A 19,501-nucleotide genomic window follows, 5' to 3' on the forward strand; every position below is an offset into this window, starting at 1 on the left:
AAAAAGATAATTTTTATACTTGAGAAAGCTGCAGTTTGTCATGTAACTAATGAAATATAGGACTGTGAAAATACGTAATTAAAAACACTGGTTGCTAAGAATAGAAAAGCGCTAAGCTATGTAAATACAATCCATTTACCATACATATAAAACCATGAAACGGCAGTGCATGCAAATGCAACGGCTGGTAGCTCCTTCAGATTTTTTCGGCATTATTGCTGAAACAGTTATTACCTATGACAGAATTTATTCTTCAGCATTGAAAAATAAACCCTGGGCTTTGGATAAAGAAGAGCTGACTTTGTGATGATGAACACTGCCCAGGGCATCTTTCGACCATAGAGCCTGACCAGCCGGACCACCCCAGAGAAGAGAGGGAAGAGATCCAGGATGGGAGCCACAATAATCCAGTTTGGATTTATGGCTGCTCCTGGTTGATGTCTGGGTAAATCAGAGACTGTAGTGACTACAGTGGGACAAGAAGAGGTGGACTCTGTGTCTACATCATAGTCAAAGTTGATGAACAGTGTTACTCAGATGTCGAACTTTTGATGTGAAGATGCCGACAATATTTTTATCACTATCTTTTTGCTGCTGTTTACGTCCCAACGCAAATTCAGAAAATGCACTAATGCACCAAATTAACTGGACAGAGAATTTGAGTGAGCCCCTTGTTGTACCCAAATAAAAGACAAACCCAACTAAATATACCTTCCCAAAACACTGACTCATTCAAACCCTCCTCAGACAGCTCTACAGTAGAACTGGCAGGAGAATGTTGCATGTCACAAAGCAAAACATATTTTAATGATTAAACACTCCCCACTTTTCTTGTATTTAATTGTATTATTAACTAGGCCTATGTTTTCTACTTCTTATAAATAACTTTATTCTTTGTCAAAATGTTTGATCGTAAACTTCATGCCAATTAAGCCAATTGAATTGAATCGAATTGAGAGAGAGAGAGAGAGAGAGAGAGAGAGAGAGAGTAAATGCACTAAAAGCTCAAAGAGCCCTACATGCAATTAAGAGAAATGTTTTAAATTTCCAAATTCCAGTCAAAATCTGCCTTAAAATATTTGATAGTGTCATCCAGCCCATTGCGCTGTGCGGTAGTGAAGTATGGAGTCCACTCAGTCATCAGAGCTAAACCCGCTGGGACAAACATCTAACAGAATCTTTACATGCAGAATTCTGCAGACACATTTTACACAGAAACACACCAACAAATGCATGTAGAGCAGAATTAGGCAGATACCCACTGATAATTAACATTCAAAAGAGAACGCTCAACTTTTTAACCACCTGAAATCCAGCCAGAGACACCCTCCACTCCAAAGCCCTCCAAACTCAAGAGCTGAGCCCAGAAAAGAGTCCCCAATGTCAGCTGGTACTGAGGCTAACTGCCCCCTCTCAGACAGTCTGACCAGCCTCACAACAACACTGCTCTCCAAACACCAATCAGAGTAAAGCAAATTATAACACAATGTAAAGAAACCTACCTGGAACTTTGGAAAGAAGAAACTAAAAGCCAAAGTAGATCAGAATGTGATCTAGCCCTAAAAAGAGATGATGAATGAACAGTCAGAGATAGAAAGCAGAGACAGATGCTCACCAAGTACAGGCTCAGTGACCACAAACTGACAATCCAAACAGGAAGACACAAACAATCATGGTAACCAAAAGAAAACAGAACATGTGGTCACTGCTCGACAGGTGAGGCTGAGACAGATGCACTTTCTCCTACAATGTAAAACATTCAACGAAACGAGGAACATTTATTTTAATAAGTTTAATTCGGTAATCTCAGAGTTCAAAGAGCTAATTAAAAATACTCCTGGGAGAAGGAGACAGGGCATATCTGCTGCCCAATATGTGTCAACATGCCACAGCCTGAGGGACAGTGAACGACCGACACACACACACACACACACGCAGGCACACGCACACACACACTGTATATACTGCATAATTAATGTAAATCAGTCTTGGTGTTGTGTTTGTGTTGTTATTTGTTATATTCTGTCCGAATGTTTGGGCAAGTTGTGTTTTGATGCTTTGGCAACGTTGTTGTAAAACTTTCATGCCAATAAAGCCCCATTGAATTGAAAAAAATAATTGAATTGAGAGAGAGAGAGAGAGAGAGAGAGAGAGAGAGAATAAGCCCCTCCCCATTTAGAGAGCTAGGCCTGGCTGGCAAAGTGCTGGGTCGACTTCGTATTGCCATCGGATTGTGATTCCGTGGTGCGGTGATCTACACGGAGATCCTGCCGTCGCTGGATCCTACTGTAGGTAAGCGTTGTCAAAGACCCTATCGCTATTACACGTCAATGACCAGCCGGGTCCACAGCGAGAGGTCCTTGCGTCAGACCGCGGTTATGTCGCATGACTCAAATAATTGACACTGACTCTCTTCGTCGGCGATTGTTTTTGCTGTTAAACCGTCAAAGCATCGGGCTGTGCATCATTCTACAGTACCCATCCATCAGGAAAGCAGCTGACAAAGCATCTGCCTCGACCAAACAACATATTATTAAGTGCTAAACAGTCCGATAAAAATTCATAACCAGTCAGATCAAGTCAGAACCAGATTTCTCAGAGGACTAGACACGCGAAAAACACTTGCACAAACATCCCTTTGAACAAGTTTAAAATTCCGTAATCATATTAATGCACACTCACTCTCTAATGCCTGATATTTTTTAGTTTGTGCTTAAATGAAATGTCTCAGTAAAATGTTTCTTTCTTGTCATTGTTGCGATGGCAGAGGAGCAGACGGAACGTGTAGTTTATGTCGTTGGATCAAATAGCTTACACAATTTTTTATTTTTTTTATTACTGCCTTTATTTTTTTCCTTTGCCTTTACACCATTGGCGGCTCCTGCCAAATCTCTTGTGGGGCAACTCTTGTGATGATGGCTAATATGATAATTATATGTTAATTGTCCTAATTCAGTGACTATTGTCATATTGCATTGTACTAGTTCACCCTCAAGACAGCTTTGGATGTAAAGGCAACCACTTACTGGAGCAGACTGAAGAACAGCCTAATAATGTGCATTAAAAAAATAAATGCCTACTCACTTTACTGGAGTATTTCAGTTTTATACTACTTTATGCTTCTACTCAGCTACATCTCAGAGGCATATTTTACTTTTTACTCCACTACATTTGTCTAAATGCTTTGGGTACTAGTTACTGTTTCGATTACATTTCTCTTCCTTTTCCTGTCCAGTGAAAACCATGCATCTCCAGATTTGTTGATTTCGAACATTTCTGATAAACTGAAGGATGAAATGTTCTTTGTGTTGAGAAAATCTCCTCCTTAAACTAAATAAACTATTAGAAAACCCTTGGATTCACTGAAAAATTGTCACAAAGCTAAAAAAAAAATAAAAATAAAAAAATGTTTTCTGACTTTTTTACTGATATGTATAGTTCTCACAGGACAGCCACGCCACAAACATAAGATGATTTTTTTGTGATGCATTGGTGTTGATTAAACAAGCCAACAGCATATAATGTTAAAATAGGCTCAACCTTAACTATGTATCTTATCTATGCAGTAAAACGACTCATACACATTAATGCAGCAGTAATATTTATCCAGAAACATCAGATGTGGAAAATATAACAGTCGGACTGAACGCTATGGGCAAGTAGGTGCAGTATATGTTAATACACAAAAACAGCAAATGACAACATTTTGGTGCTCTTATTTTTCACACATTTGTAACTTTGTAATTTGTAACTGAATAAGGGAAACATTATTGAAATAATAATAAAACACACAGAGCTTTTGATTTTTTTCTCATCCACATACAAACTAGAGATGCACTTATTCATAATTTTCAGTCCAGATCCGATTGGATATCCGCTGATACCAATGCTTGAACCGATACAGAGCTAGTTTTTGTCATTCTTCTTCTTCTTCTTCTTCTTCTTCTTCTTCTTCTTCTTCTTCTTCTTCTTCTTCTTCTTCTTCTTATTATTATTATTATTATTAATATTAAACTAAACTTAAGTTCAGTTTTGAACCGCGATCCAAGGTGTTGATTTTGGATATCTCTAATTTGACTGGTATAGTGATATATATGTAGAAGGTAATATAGTTCGTAATGGCAACTGGCAACTGGCAACAAACTGTCTCAGTTAGTACATGCCAAGGACCCTTGAATGGGGCCATTATTGTAGCAAAACTATGTGTGTGGAGAGTTATATAACTGTATCTCAAGGTGTCTGTGCGTATTCATGTCTGTAAATGTGTACGAGAATCTCTAAATGCGTACTTAGATTTGTGAATGTGTAAAGGAATCTACAAATGTGTATTCAGAGTGCGTGTGTGCATTTGAGATCTGCAAATGTTTAGACAGATCTGTAAATGAATGAATAGATCTGTGAGTGTTTACACAAAGCCAGTTGTTCCCATGAATTAGACACTGGCGGGCCCGCCATGTCTAATTTCCCCCTCCATAGTCTCATATTGATCTGAAAAATATTTTTCACTTAACATAAAATATACTCCATCTAGTAGTTCTAAATGTTGTTTTGCAGCGTTGCTTCAGCAAAGCATCCTTCACTCCCAATCGGTCAAGATGGAAAGCAATGGATTGATACTGACTACTGACTATAGCCTATAGGCTAGTGTTAATATTGTATAGCCAAAGCAGCAGAGCCAATGCTCAGTGTTATATTTTATATTTTCCTAGAGTTTCTCATTTATGTTTATGTTATTTATGATATAGTGTCTTAATTTTTCTCTTAGAGTGCACAAGATTGATGAAAATGTGAAAAAAAACATGAAAATGTGCAAAACTTTCTTTCGTGGGAGCATGCCCCCGGACCCCTCCTAAAGGGTCTGAGGTCAACCCACCATAGTCTCACGAATCCTATGGGAAACATTGAAATCTGTATGCATTTACAGATGGTTGAAAAGTCTATGTAGCTTTGCTTGAAGAGCTGGAAACACAGACTAGTTACCAGTTCCAACTGTCAGTTGACTGTCTTTTACACATGACTTTTGCTACACTTCTGCCATGGCAGAGATCTGCAAATGGCTATAACAATTTCTCTGTGTGCCTCTGCCTCAGTAGCAATTACAATTACAAGTATACAATTCCTACACACCACCAATCTGTGTTTTTGTGAGAGAATTGTGCTTCCGCATTAAAACAAATTATAAAACAAAAAAACAAATCGGAAGTGATGTAAGGCAATGGAGACTGGCAAAGTTGTTTTTTTTTGGCTTCACTTTATTGATAATCTACAAATGTAAAGAACTACAAAAGTATGGCAGCATTAACATTTGATTTCACAGAGAATACAACAAATGTAGGGTAAACAAATGTAAAATCTCATAATATAAGAATGACAATTGAATTGAAGTGCAATTATAGTGGAATATAATAGAAAAGAAACATAGAAGACAAACTAAAATAAATAAACATACAAGGGGGTAAATAATTTTACACCAGTTTTCTAATTCAATGGGGAAATGTTTCAGATCATCAAAAACCAATTTTTGTGCCATTTTTTCTTTTATCAATTTTAAAGATTTAAGGTACAATTTTCAAATTCATTCAGAAAAAAAACAATATTGTGGTATTTCAAAACTCGATTTTTTTGTGTATGAAAAATTGACACAGAATCACATTAAGACAGAATTCATCATTTTAGTTTTTGTGTTGTGACTTTTTGTGTTATCCATTTGTGAATATCAACCCAGATCATATTAATTACATTACATGAGAAAAATATATGGTCTGTAGTTTAAATATAATTTTTGAAAAATGAGTACATATTATAATCAATATTAAATCGTAGCCTAGGCAATTGTTTGGAAGTATAAATGTCATTTATAATTTTGAAATGTGTTTCTTTTGTTTCTGTAGGTATAGGAAATTTTAGATACATACACTACCAGTCAAAAGTTTGGACACACCTTCTCATTCAATGGTTTATCTTTATTTTTATTATTTTCTATATTGTAGAATCAATACTGAAGACATCAAAACTATAAAGGGACACATAGAATTATGCAGTAAACAAAAAAGTGTTAAACCAGAATATGTTTTATATTTACAGCTTTGCACACTTTTGGCATTCTCTCAATCAGATCCATGAGGTAGACACCTGGAATGATTTTCAATTAACAGATGTGCCTTGTCAAGAGTTAATTTGTGTAATTTCTTGCCTTCTTTATGTGTTTGAGACCATCAGTTGTGTTGTGCAGAGCTAGGGTTGGTGCACAGTTCAATACAGGGAACAGCGCTATTTGACTACTGTTCTAATCCATATTATGGCAAGAACCACTCAGTGTCTCTCAAGTAAAGAGAAATGACAGTCCATCATTACTTTGAGACATGAAGGTCAGTCGATCTGGAAAATATCAAGAACTTTGAATGTATCCTCAAGTGCAGTAGCGAAAACCATCAAACACATGATGAAACTGGCTCTCATGAGTACTACCCCAGGAAAGGAAGAGTTATCTCTGCTGCAGAGGATAAGTTCATTAGAGTTACCAGACTCAGAAACCACAAATTAACATCACCTCAGATTAGAGCCCACATAAATGCCTCACAGAGTTCAAGTAGCAGACACATCTCAACATCAACTGTTCAGAGGAGACTGTGTGAATCAGGCCTTCATGGTCGAATTGCTGCAAAGAAGCCACTACTGAGGAAGAACAACAAGAAGAAGAGAAGTGCCTGGGCCAAGAAACACAAGGAATGGACATTAGACTAGTGGAAATCTGTACTTTGGTCTGATGAGTCCAAATTTGAGATTTTTGGTTCCACCCACCATGTCTTTGTGAGATGCAGAAAAGGTGAGCGGATGGTTTCTACATGTGTGGTTCCCACTGTGAAGCATGGAGGAGGAGGTGTGATGGTGTGGGGGTGCTTTGATGGTGACACTTTTGGTGATTATTCAAAATTCAAGGCACACTTAACCAGCATGGCTACCACAGCATTCTGCAGCGACATGCCATCCCATCTGGTTTGTGCATAGTGGGACCATCATTTGTTTTTCAACAGGACAATCACCCCAAACACACCTCCAGGCTTTGTAATGGCTATCTGACCAAGTAGGAGAGTGATGGCGAGCTGCGTCAGATGACCTGGCCTCCACAATCACCCAACCTAAACCCAGTTGAGATGGTTTGGGATAAGTTGGACCGCAGAGTGAAGGCAAAGCAGCCAACAAGTGCTAAGCACTTCTGGGAATCTGATTGAGAGAATGCCAAGAGTGAGCAAAGCTGTCATCAAAGCAAAAGGTGTCTACTTCGAAGAATATAAAATATAAATCATATTCTGGTTTGTTTAAAACTTTTTTGTTTACTGCATTATTCCATCTGGTTCCTTCATAGCAGTGTTGTTTTGATGTCTTCAGTATTGATTTACACTCTAGAAAATAATAAAAATAAAGACTATTGAATGAGAAGTTGTATTCAAACTCTTGACTGGTAGTTTGTTTTTATTGATTTTTTTATTTTATTTATCAAATTTGTGTAAAATGTTGTTTTTGTTTTGTCTTCCAGGGAATACATTTTCCTAATGAAATAATTTACACATACCACTTTGTCACAAAAAACATCCGTGAAGTTTGGTTAAATAATGAACTATTATAGATCTTTTGAGTCAAAAATATACATACAGCAACTTGAACTATCAGTTTAGGTGATTATAGAAATTTTCTTTGTAGCATGACCTCTTAACTTCTTTTGAGTAATTATGATTGATAACGGCTGATGACTTTCTAGGAACCTTTTTAATAGGGCTTGTTTGATACACCCATTAGACTGGCTACAAACACTACATTGGGAAAGTCTCAGGAGCTCATTGAGCACATATTGATTTGAACAGTCAGGAAAATCACTTCAAGCCATTTCAAAGCAGTTACAGGTCCCTGCATCAACTGTGCAAACGATTGTTTTATAAGTATAAAGTGCATTGCACAGTTGTGTCACTGCCACAATCAGGAAGAAAAAGCAAACGATCACCTGCTGCTGAGAGAAAAGGATGGTCAAGAGTTTGCTGCTGATCACATGGACAAAGAAAACACTTTCTGGAGAAAAACTTTGTGGTCAGATGAAACAAAAATTGAGTTGTTCGGCCACAATGACCAGCAATGTGTTTGGAGGTGAGAAAGTGATGCCTTTAACCCCAAGAACACCATACCAACTGTTAAGTATGGTGTTTGTAGTGTTACGCTGTTGGGCTGTTTTGCTGCCAGTAAACCCCAACCTGAACATTTGAACTGTGCTGGAGAAACAAGTCTTTGCCAGTAACCTAACAAATTTGGGAGGACTGTCAAAGTTAACGTGATAATAACTCCATAATAATGCTACATTCAGGTCAATATACCCATCTGTTGTTGCTTGTTGGGCCTGAGTTTGCCTTGTTGTGCTTTCAGGATATTTTTTGAGCATGCAGTACCTCTGATGTTATTCTGCAAAATATTGGGGACAGTATTTGTCATTGCTTTGGATTGTTGCAATAATGATAAACATATATCTGCATAAAGCAAGTACTGTATATGTATCTACTCCCATGTTAAAAGTATTAAAAACTTGAAAAATATCACTTCAATATTTTAATTGATTGACAGCCCTAAAATTTAGTTTAGAGTGATTAAAAATTCAGCATCTAATTGAGGTGAAAATGGCCAAGGGACATTTAACCAAATATTAAAATTACTGTATGTATATCTTTGATTTGGTCACATTTTTTGAAGATCTATAATAAATTCATTATTGAACCAAATTTCAAGATTTTTATTCTCATTCCATCACAGAAAAAGGAGAGTTGTAGAAATCACCGGAACTCAAGTCTGCCACATGTTCTTTACAAGTTTATTTAAACTTTTGACCATGAGTGTACATCTCTTTGGAGCCATGAATTTAACTTTGCTTTACATATGTGTTCTACATTCAATGATTGACTTGGTTTTTGGTCCTTTATAAGATAAATTCCCAGGTATTTGATTTCTGACTTGACAGGGATATTACCTTTTACTGGTGTGTCAAGTATAGCAAATTGTTCACATTTTCTTCAGTTTAATGGTAATCCAAAAGCCTTTAAGATTTATCTTCAATAGTTATTAGAATGTGATGCCTTTTTTATTCTTGAAGTGCTGTGACTCAAATAAGCTTTGTCTCCCCAATGCTGAGACAAAAATGAACTGTCTTTATCCTTCATCCAAAATAATGCTATCATTCTTCCTTTTAAAGAATATAAAAAGCTTTTTTGCCACATTCCTTAGACCCCTTGCATTAATAGAGATAAGAAAGATGTAATTTTTTAGTTGAAACATAGAACAAAAAATACGAAAATAGAAACAGAATAATCTGAACTGTAATAGAACACGAGTAGATGTGTTATCTAATAGGTAATTTTTAGGATTTATTATCCAAGCATTTATTATCCCAGATTAATTGGGATAATAAACTGAATATTTATGACAAGGGTGTTTCGACATTTAAAAAAACTTGACACCACAGGACATTTCTGGCAGGACCACAACAGCGGGGCCAGCCCTACAAACATGTTGACTAAGCGACAGAGTTTAATTTGTCCAGGCAGTCAAGTCATGTTTCATTGACCAATGCCCTTTCAAAAATAATTTGCGTGAATGGCAGCACTTTCTCCTTCTATCCAACTGTTTGATCAATTCTCCAGTTAACATCCTGATTTTCTAGTGATACGAATCAAATGGGTGTTTCTCAGTTTCTGTGTGGGATATGTGTTGTGGTACCTGGCGACCCACCCCAGAGGAGCTGTGAGCAAGTGCAAACTGGCTGCTTGATGTTTGTCACTCATCCTTGTGTTTGCCTCCAGGCTTCCAGGTTTGCCCCTGCATTTAATAATCAATAATTCAAATCATAAACTCTACCGCTGACTACCTCAGTAACAAATTGGACACATTTCTGCACTTTGACTAACCATATACTGTACTCGGTTTTGACTAGATTTGTAAAAGCGACCTCAGGACACTTTCTAGCTGTCTGTGTGGCGACAAAGAGCGGATGTTTTTGACGGGAAGTCAGGACATCTACAGTCGTGTTTGTTGCGACCAAAACAGGTAGCTTATTAAAGCCAAAACACAAAAAAATATCATTTTTTGTCTTAAATTAACTTTTGCAAAGTAGCTATTTTTTACTATTAACTATGGTCAGCCAGCACCACCACACTCCTAGTGACTGCTCCACAGACACCGGTACTCAGTGCTAACGTGCGTGAGTTGCAGGTTGAAGGGCAGTGGACTCAACTACTGTGAGGCATTAGTAGGGGGGGGACCAATCTGCTCAGTCACAAACGAAGAGCTGCCAGGACCTTGCAAATACGTTGTGCTGATTAAACTTAGAGGGCACTCAAACTCGTATTGAAATCAGCTGGAGGAGAGCTAGTTGGCCCAGTTAGCTGTTTGCAATCGGTCAAAAGCTAAGAGTTTACAGCAGAGCTAACGTTAAAAAAAAAAAAAATCCTTACATTTTGTTTCTGTTAAGAGGGACATTAATGGAACACAACAGGTTTAAACTAAATAAATAAAAGAAGAGAAAAAAGTACTTTGAGTTTTGAGTTACAGACACTTCATCTTCATCTTACTAAACTGCTATCAGAGATGGAAGTGTCCAGGTACAATCAGTGAACAGGTGGTGGTCACAAAGACCTCAGTTCAGTGCCAGACAGCATTTTGGATAAAGCTGAAGTTGACTGAATGTGACTCTTGATGCAAAGAAACGCTCATAGTTGGAATCATGGAGGCCTACTTGCTTTATATGACTTCTATATGATTATCTGTTAATGACCGCAATATATAATTATGCAATAATTTCTTGTTACAAGATGGCAAATGCAAGCGAAAAAAACAGCCTATAACAAAACACTCAAGCACTTTAAATATCAACAAAAATGTTGCTGTGGATCCAAAAGAGGCGTGGCGGTACACGTCATGATGATGACGTCCGTGTGTTTTTTTCAACGTGTTTCCCCGGCGTCTACCTGTTAATCTAAACATGTACCTGCTGACTGTTTATAATCATATGGATGCTGTTATAGTGTGTTGTGATTGAGATCCTGACACACCATGCATCCTGGAAAGTACATTTTTCGCTCTAAATAACATAATTACAAAATCGCGATCAGTAAACAGGACGCTGTCTGACTCTCTCACTCGTGGGGAGTGATGCTGTTTTCTGGGGGAAAGTTCACAGTCTCGGTCGCAAGGGCTGACCGTCGCTGTGATTTTTTTCAAGACAGTAACTACAACAACACAATAGTGGAAGGAGACAAACACTTGGTGAGTTAAAGTTTTTTGCGGGGGACAAACGCTGTTTTTAAGGCAGAAATGTGACAAAGAGTCGGTAGGACAGACAGGTTGACAGAGGCTTTTCAACGTATAACTGTGGCAGTTTTTTCCTCATGTAAGTTGCCAAAGACACTACCAGTTACTATGTTGCTGTTGTTTGGTCATGTAACGTTGCTTTGTGGGTCATTTCTCTTTTATTTGATGAGTGATGGATCTGTTTAGCTGTAAGACTGTGAAAACCCTTCAGACCGACAAGCCCGCACTCCGCACTGCTGGGTTATCCATTCACACATGTACAGTTTGCTTCTGCTGCGCCTCTGATACTACCTCCGGAGGCGCATCAGAGCCGCAGCCAAATTTCACCCCTCGCCGCATCTGACACTTCCACATAGTGCTGGGCGGTATACCGGTTCACACTGAATACCGGTGTATATTTTCGTTATGATGTGAATTTTTAATGTACCGCCATACCGGTGTATTTGATTACACAACGTTCGGAACGCTATGCTGTGCCGCGCGACACTGTTTCAGACCGGACCCTTTTCAATGTTGCGCTTCTAAACACGCATGGTGCGACTGCGAGGCGTGGTGAGGGTAAACAGTAGTGCTCTGGTGTTACGCTACGGTGAAGATGGATAGGATAGACATTAGCCTCATTCACAATGCCATTTGTATACGGGGATCCTGTGCCAATTCTCCGCATCCTCCTTTGTGTGAAAGTCTCAGATTCGGCGAGGGGTGAAATGTCGCTGCGCGTCTGATGCGGCTCCGGGGGTAGTATCAGAGGCGCAGTATTGGCAAACCGAACCAGTGTGAACGGATAAGCCGGCGGCACGGAGCGAGGGTGTGTCGGTCTAATGGTGTTCACTGTCTGAAAACTGTACAGGTCCTTCACTCAACAAAATATAGATAAATGTCCCACAAAGCAACGTTACATGACCAAACAACAGTAACGTAGTAACTGGTCGTGTCTTTGGCAACTTATATATGGAAAAAAATACAGCAGTTATTCGCGGAGAAGTGTCTGACCGACTATTTCTGCCCGATTCTGTCCCCGGCAAAAAACTTTAACTCACCAACTGTTTGTCACGGTGAAAAAATCACAACGATGGTCAGCCCTCCCGACCGAGGCTTTAGCTAACTTTCCCCCATAAACAGCCTCCCTCCCCGCGAGTGAAAGAGTCAGACAGTGTCCCGTTTACTGATGGCCATTATGTAATTATGTAATTATGTAATTAAGAGAAAAACTCATTTTCCAGGGTGTTTGGTGTGTCAGGATCCCAATCACAGCACGTTATAACATCATCCATATGATTATAAACAGTCAGTAGGTACATGTTTAGATTAACAGGAGGACACCGGGAAACACCTTGAAAAAAACACATACGTCATCATCATGACATGTACCGTCACGTCTCCTTTGGAGCCGGCCTCTTCACTAAGTCACACTTGTTTTATATTAGCTTTTTAGATTTACTTGAATACTGTGTAATGTACCTGGGCTTGAACTTGAAGCAAAAGTATAATTATTACAAGTTGCACTACTTTTTGTATTGGTCTTATAAAAGATGTTTGTGAAATTTGCACAGTAAAAGTTCTGTATTTTGACTGCAGTTGTCTTTGCATTCTGATTCCTCACTTCATTAGAATCATGAGTGGCTCTTCTTCGTAAACAGCATCATTTTCTGGGGCCATGCAAACCTGTATTACTACTAGTGTGGAATTATTCTACAATATTCACTCATCATGACAGTAAAATAGACCATCCTAAGTCAATCTACTGCAGTAATTCATCTCTCAACCAGTAGAAAATGCTGTGAACACCTCATTATGCATGAAAAAAAAACTACCCTCATATACCGTGAAACCGTTAGAATTTAGAAAAATACCGTGATATACATTTTTGGTCATTCTGCCCAGCACTACTTTCACACAGAGGAGGATGCGGAGAATTGGCGCAGGATCCCTGCACTCAAAGGGCAGTGTGAATGGGACTAGTGTTTGCAGGAGCAATTAACATTTCCTCAGCTGGTGACAGAATGTCAGTGGAGTTAGAGCACTATTTTGCATGTCTCCCTTATATAATTGTCACCTCCAAAGTTGATGTTAGATTTTTGCCCCTGCATGTTTGTTGCATTTTGTTTTTGAATGAGTTTAAAAGACCCCATATGTACTTTTTGTATGAAGACATCAAGAGCCCCTCTGCTGCCGGCAGACACATAGAATCCTCCAGGACAGTGGACTTTGTGAACACAAATTAGGGGAGCCCATGTCTTATTAAGAGGAGCCAAGCTTCCACTGGCTTCCTTGTAGTTCTTACTCTGCCTAAACCGGTCACACCAGACTGGTAGAGACATGTACAGTAATGCCATGCATGCAGCTCTATTGTAGTTTTGTTGATAACAACACAGAAAAGAAGAAAATGCTAAAATTAATAGTTCCACTTTTGAATTAATACTCTGTGTTAAGTCTCCTCTGTGACGGAGAGTACACAACAGACAGGATAAAGTGTACTTTTTGGGATATCTGCTTATGAGAGCTAGCCTTAGTTAACATGACTACACTTAGCCTAGCCACCGTAGTAGAGGTGGACGGGATACCGGTTTTGTCACCATCACCAGTGTCACATTTGACCACAACATGGATTTTGCAACACCATTATGACCGTGTAGTGCATGTTCAAAATAATTTGCTTAAGAGGGCCAAACTTCCAAAATTCATAAATTAAAAAGTTCTGGATTTTGGGGGAGTTGGCATAATGACCCACGGGTGAAAAGTTTTCAGTGAGGGAATCGAAATTGATGTGGAAGGTGAATTTAAAATTAAGTTAATAAGACCTTGGGAGGAATGGAAGGCCCAGTAATTTTGGCAGGAGACTTCAATCAGGTCCCAGATGCTTTTTTAGACAGAAGCAAATTTAGTGGCCTGGTAATGCCTAAGGATAGAGCTGCAATGCAAATGTTCAGTGAAGACATGGGTTTGGTGGACATAGGTGACTGCTATACCTCAGTGAAAGGGAATATACTTTCTTCTCACATTGCCATAGACATTTTTCTATTATGCATTTATTCTTGATATCAAACAACATTATAAAACAAGTCATAAATTGGCTCATAAATGCAATGGCTCTTTCTGATAATGCAGTAGAACTTGGCATTGATATAAATACGGACACAGACATAAAGCTAGATGGAGAATTATTTTGCTGTTACCAGACAAGACTTTCAATTCATTGCTGAAGGAGGATCTTAAAACTTTCTTTGAAATTATTGTTGGATGTACAAAAGCAGTGGAATGGGAAGCTTGAAACACTTATATTGGGGGGGAATGATAGCACAGTCACAGAAAAAAGAGGATATGAAGAAAATTAAGGAATTGTAATCTGAAGAACAAAAAGATGCACTGTAATGCTAATGATGTGTTTGGGCTGTCTCACTTCCCAAGAAGGGCAGAGGATGTTTGTGAACACACTTTTATAAACTGATTGCATCTCTTTTATCAGCCGCCACTGCGTGAGGAATTTCTGATAGAATATCTAAAAAAATATATATTGCAGCGCAATAAGAATTGTTTCTGCTGAAAATGTGTTTGCATTGAATGTGGCACACCTGTCCCCTGAGCGTAAAAGTTCATGGGTCTTGTAACCACCCACACCCAGTGAAATATTCAAACCAAATACTCTCAAAGTTGATATTTAATGATTATTAGGCTACATTGAAAAGTCCAAAAGTAAAAATATATTGAAAAAAGATGATGTGATAATTTACAAAATCCACAACATGTTTTTACCTAATGAAATATTCTGCTTCAATCTAAATCTGCTGGCGTTTAGCCTTTCAAATACATTTTCACTGTGGCAAAAAACAGTTTGCCCCAGTTTACACACCTCGCAACTTGGTCTAGCAGTAATCTGACACGTAACTGCAATAACAAACAAGGCTCTTACACTATAATAGTCTGTCCTGGTTCCACAGCAGATAAAGTCAGCCACTCAGACGAGCGCCGCACATGCAGCTTTTTTCTTCCTGATAAATCATTCATTTCCGAACCGCATTACTTTAATTTTCATGCAGTACTGATGAAAAACAAAGAGCTGATAATATTTATGACCATATTTATGATATGGTCATAAATATATATAATATAATATAATATAATAATAATAATAATTATTATTATTATTATTATATATTATATAATATTATATATTATAATCATTGAATATGCTTTGTGTGGGAATCACACTCTCTCAATCACATCAAATACTGTGTGCCTGTGATACAGTGAGAACAGCTGATTTCATGCTGAAGCAATGCCTCAGCCTCCATCATCACTGCTCCCCCTGGTGGATAGATAAACCATTGCAACTGGTATCCACACATGGTGCTAAGAGGTGTTTTGATTCAGCCCTGTGTTCACTATATCATCGTGGGGGACCTCATTCCAGTACAGGACCCGACCAGGTCCGAGCTTGGACCCGTCACGGATCGGTTAGGGCCCCGTCATGGAGGAACCTGAAGTTTGAGGGGCCTGCAACCATACAAAATTAATTGGATAAAGCCGAAAGCTATGCGTCTATCTGGATTTTGTAACCCAAGGTCACAGTGGCGCCCCCAGAACATTTTCATAGGGGTGGCCAGATTGGGCCAGTGAAAGTCTTAGGGTGGCACACCAAATTGGTCCTCCTTGTGGCAACTCAGATTCAGTTCCAGTCTGTGGCTGTGTATTGCGTGCCCCTTGACTCTTTTTCATTAAAAAAAAAAAATATGCATCCAACACATTTACCTCAAGTTTGAGAAACACACAAACATTTCAGAAAAACACACAAATGTTTCAAATAATTTTCACTCCACCTTGATTTAGCTGTCACAAAACATACATCATAAAAAATAAACAGGATGTATCCAAAACCAAACAGTGCAATTCTAACAAAAAGTGCAATTCTCTCTCATCATTCTTTTTAGAACAGCTTTATTCTCCTGTTGCTCTGTCTTTTGGCGAAAACATCAACAAAATCATTAAGGTTGATACTCTTTGCTCTTTTTGACTCAACACTCAAGACACCCAAGTTGCTCAGTCGCTCATCGCTCATGGTGTTTCTCAAGTGAGTCTTGATTAACTTGAGCACAGAAGAACTGCGCTCACACGATGCAGTGCTCACAGGTAATGCAAGTGCAATTTTGCAAAGTTTAAACATTGTGTCAAACACCTCACTATATGGCTCAAGGAAGACTGTGAGCTCCATCAAACTCTTTGGGATTTCCAAGCCACTAGTTTTCTTCCTTTCCAGAATTCGTTTAAGCTGATGTAACTCATATTCTAGATCCTCAGAGTTGCAGTTGTATTGTGAAGCAAATGCAAACACTGTATTTTTCTCACAAAATGTGGGACAGGGGCATTGCCAGACACTTTTTACCGGGGCACGTGCCCCCCTGTAAAATTCCAGATGAAATTTCATGAATGAGTCTATTTTTCATCACAGACAGTTTATGATCACAGAATAATATCCGTACCCCTGCGCTATGACTGACGCGTCTAGGAGTAGTTGACAGCTCCTGTGACAATGTACATTCATGGTGGTATTACCATGAGTGAACACAATCAAACAGGAAAACTCCCTTATTGTGACACTGAGAGCATGCGCGTCGCCAGACACTTTTTACTTTGTGTGTGTGTTTGTGTGAGTTGTGGGGATTGTAGAACATCTGAAAGAAATTTTACCTCACCAAAAATTTGGGTGAATGACACAAGAAGGCCAACAAACTTCAAATCTATTTGGGCTAATAGACCTCTTGCCTCTACAGCTCTGTCACCATTTCTCTCATAAGATATTTCTTTCAGTAGTTGTATGATGGCTGGCAGTCCTACATGCCCACCGTGTCTCTATCAGCCTTTGCAACTCTCTTGGGGCTGTCCCCGGAAACATCTCCCTCTGTACCTCTAGCCACCTTTGGTGCACATACGACCCTGAGACAAACACATACAGTCTCTGCAGAAGAGAAAAGAAACAGTAGACTTCGGGGATGCTTTTCACAGTGTCCTAGGGCTGCCACTAACGACTAGTCGACTAGTCGTTATAGTTGTCGATGACTTGTCGACTATCAAAATAGTCAGATTATGAATTGCACAAAAAACAATGGCTCTTATTTAGTTGGGGAAAGTGAGATGTCTCACTCTGAGCTATTTCAATTGGCTATGGTGAAACAATGTTTAGCGTGGCATTGCATGCCGTGGGATACACACACGATGATGTCACTAACGACTAGTCGACTATTAAATTAGTCATTGACTAATTTAGTAGTCGCATTTCGTAGGCTTGTCATTTTTCTTTTCACCTCGTTATCATGTTTGGCTAAAAGTTCCATGATGGACAGGAAATTGCCTTTGTTCTCACCTTCTGTTTCATTAAGGCCTCGCTATGGAATATTTTGTGTCGCTGTGAGAAGCAGGGTTTCGGCAATAGTTTTGATATATTCTCTATTTTCCCTCACTATTTTTTGATATTCTGCATTTAAGGTCGCTGAAAGAGAGCTATGGCTTGCAGTTGCCTTCTCATATTCTGCCCAAGCTAACATAGCATGAACATGTGGTTCAGATTTAGCATGGCTTGCAAATCCCCCATCTTTATACATGGCCTTCCAGTTACTGAACACGTCTACAGAAGCAAACGTCTTCTGTCTCCCTGAAGAGTCCTGGGGAAAACCTTCAGGTGTGGCTGTTTCGGCCCCTCTGCTCTTGACTGAGATAGATCTAGGATACAAAAGGAAAAAACAATTAATCTGATTTTAAAATACTGGCCTATAACCTTTTCTATTCAGACTATTCTTAGCCTTAACCACTGATAGAGGTGAATCATAAAGGTTTTATATAATTACCATGAAATTTCCTCACTCACTCTAAACATACTATAAACCATAGATTTTTAAAAATGATTTTACCCTGTAGCCATCCATTTCATTTCATTATCATGGGCGCACACAGATAAATTCACCTGTTGGTCGAGGGACAGGTTGAGTGGCTGAAACTTCACTGCTCTCTGTGGCTGAACTTGCTCCCTGTTCCACACTTTCAGGTAACTGATCTGTCTCTGAGTGTCCTTCATGCTGTCTTGCTGCTCCTGCCTCGGCTACATGGTCATCCACCTTCACACTACTGTCAGGAAACTGCGTCTGCAGTTCCTCCACTGTCGACTGAGTCCTCTCTGTGCTTACTTTCTTACTTGAAAAATAGGAGGAAATTGGTGGTGCGGCGGACTTTCTCTTCATTGTCTGCAAATTAACATGGAAGCCATGCACATCACGGTCAGCAGCACACACATTGACTAACATTGCTCATAGACTAGGCCAGCGTCCGCTAACGTAACTCTCTCTCAGCTGTATGAAAATCGTCATAGAAAGCCATGATAACATAAAGGCTCAGGCTGACACTGCTTAAAAACGAACCTTACAGCATTAACGTACTTACCGGCTACTACCAGCGTTAGCTTGCTGTCAGCTGTGTCCGTGGACCGGGGTCATGCCTATGTTCCCACAGCCCAATGGTCCCACAGCCCTATGTTCCCACACTTTTTGGGTTAGGGAAGGGGAAGAGGTTAGGGTTAGGGTTAGAGAAAGGGAAGGGTTGGGTTTAGGGAACGGGAAGAGGTTAGGGTTAGGGTTAGAGAAAGGGAAGGCTTGGGTTTAGGGAAGGGGAAGAGGCTAGGGTTAAGGAAGAGGAGGTGGTTAGGGAAGGGGAAGAGGTTAGGGTTAGGGAAGGGGAAGGGGAAGAGGTTAGGGAAAGGGAAGTCATTAGGGTAGGAACATAGGGCTGTGGGAACATAGGGCTGAAGGAACACAGGGCTGAGGGAACATAGGCATGCTCTCCGTGGACCGTGGACTGTGGGAAGATTCTGGCAACAGAGAAGCCAGAGGGGAAATTAGAGTCAACATGTGTGAGGCGACTGAGTTGTGATTAAAGTTTACAAAATGTGGCTTCTTTTCAATTTAATTAAACTTACGGCGAGTGATGCTGTGGTGCCCAAACTGCACTGTTTCTGCTTCTGTTTCTTCTTCTGCTTCTTGCGCTGACTTTCCGGCAGACTGCATGCCTTTCGGGACATTACCGCCCCCACAGGTGGAGATTTAAATTGCTGTTCCTCATTGAGCCAGCGCCTCAGTCAGTCAGTGAAATTGGTGGGCCCTCTGGGGGGGCCAGT

General features: G+C 39.5%; 1 protein-coding gene across 1 annotated transcript in view; it reads left to right on the forward strand.

The window, feature by feature from the left end:
* The first annotated feature begins 2,161 nt into the window (after window positions 1-2,161).
* The window catches only part of abat (4-aminobutyrate aminotransferase), a 98,285-nt gene continuing 80,945 nt past the window's right edge, over window positions 2,162-19,501 (forward strand). Inside the window, exon 1 of the mRNA XM_084372322.1 lies at window positions 2,162-2,292. The gene's annotated coding sequence lies outside the window, so the exon portion shown is untranslated. The remainder of the gene's footprint in view (window positions 2,293-19,501) is intronic.

The sequence above is a fragment of the Pagrus pagrus genome (genome assembly GCF_965226575.1).
Source record: "Pagrus pagrus genome assembly, chromosome: 13".
In the NCBI taxonomy this organism is placed as follows: Eukaryota; Metazoa; Chordata; class Actinopteri; order Spariformes; family Sparidae; genus Pagrus; species Pagrus pagrus.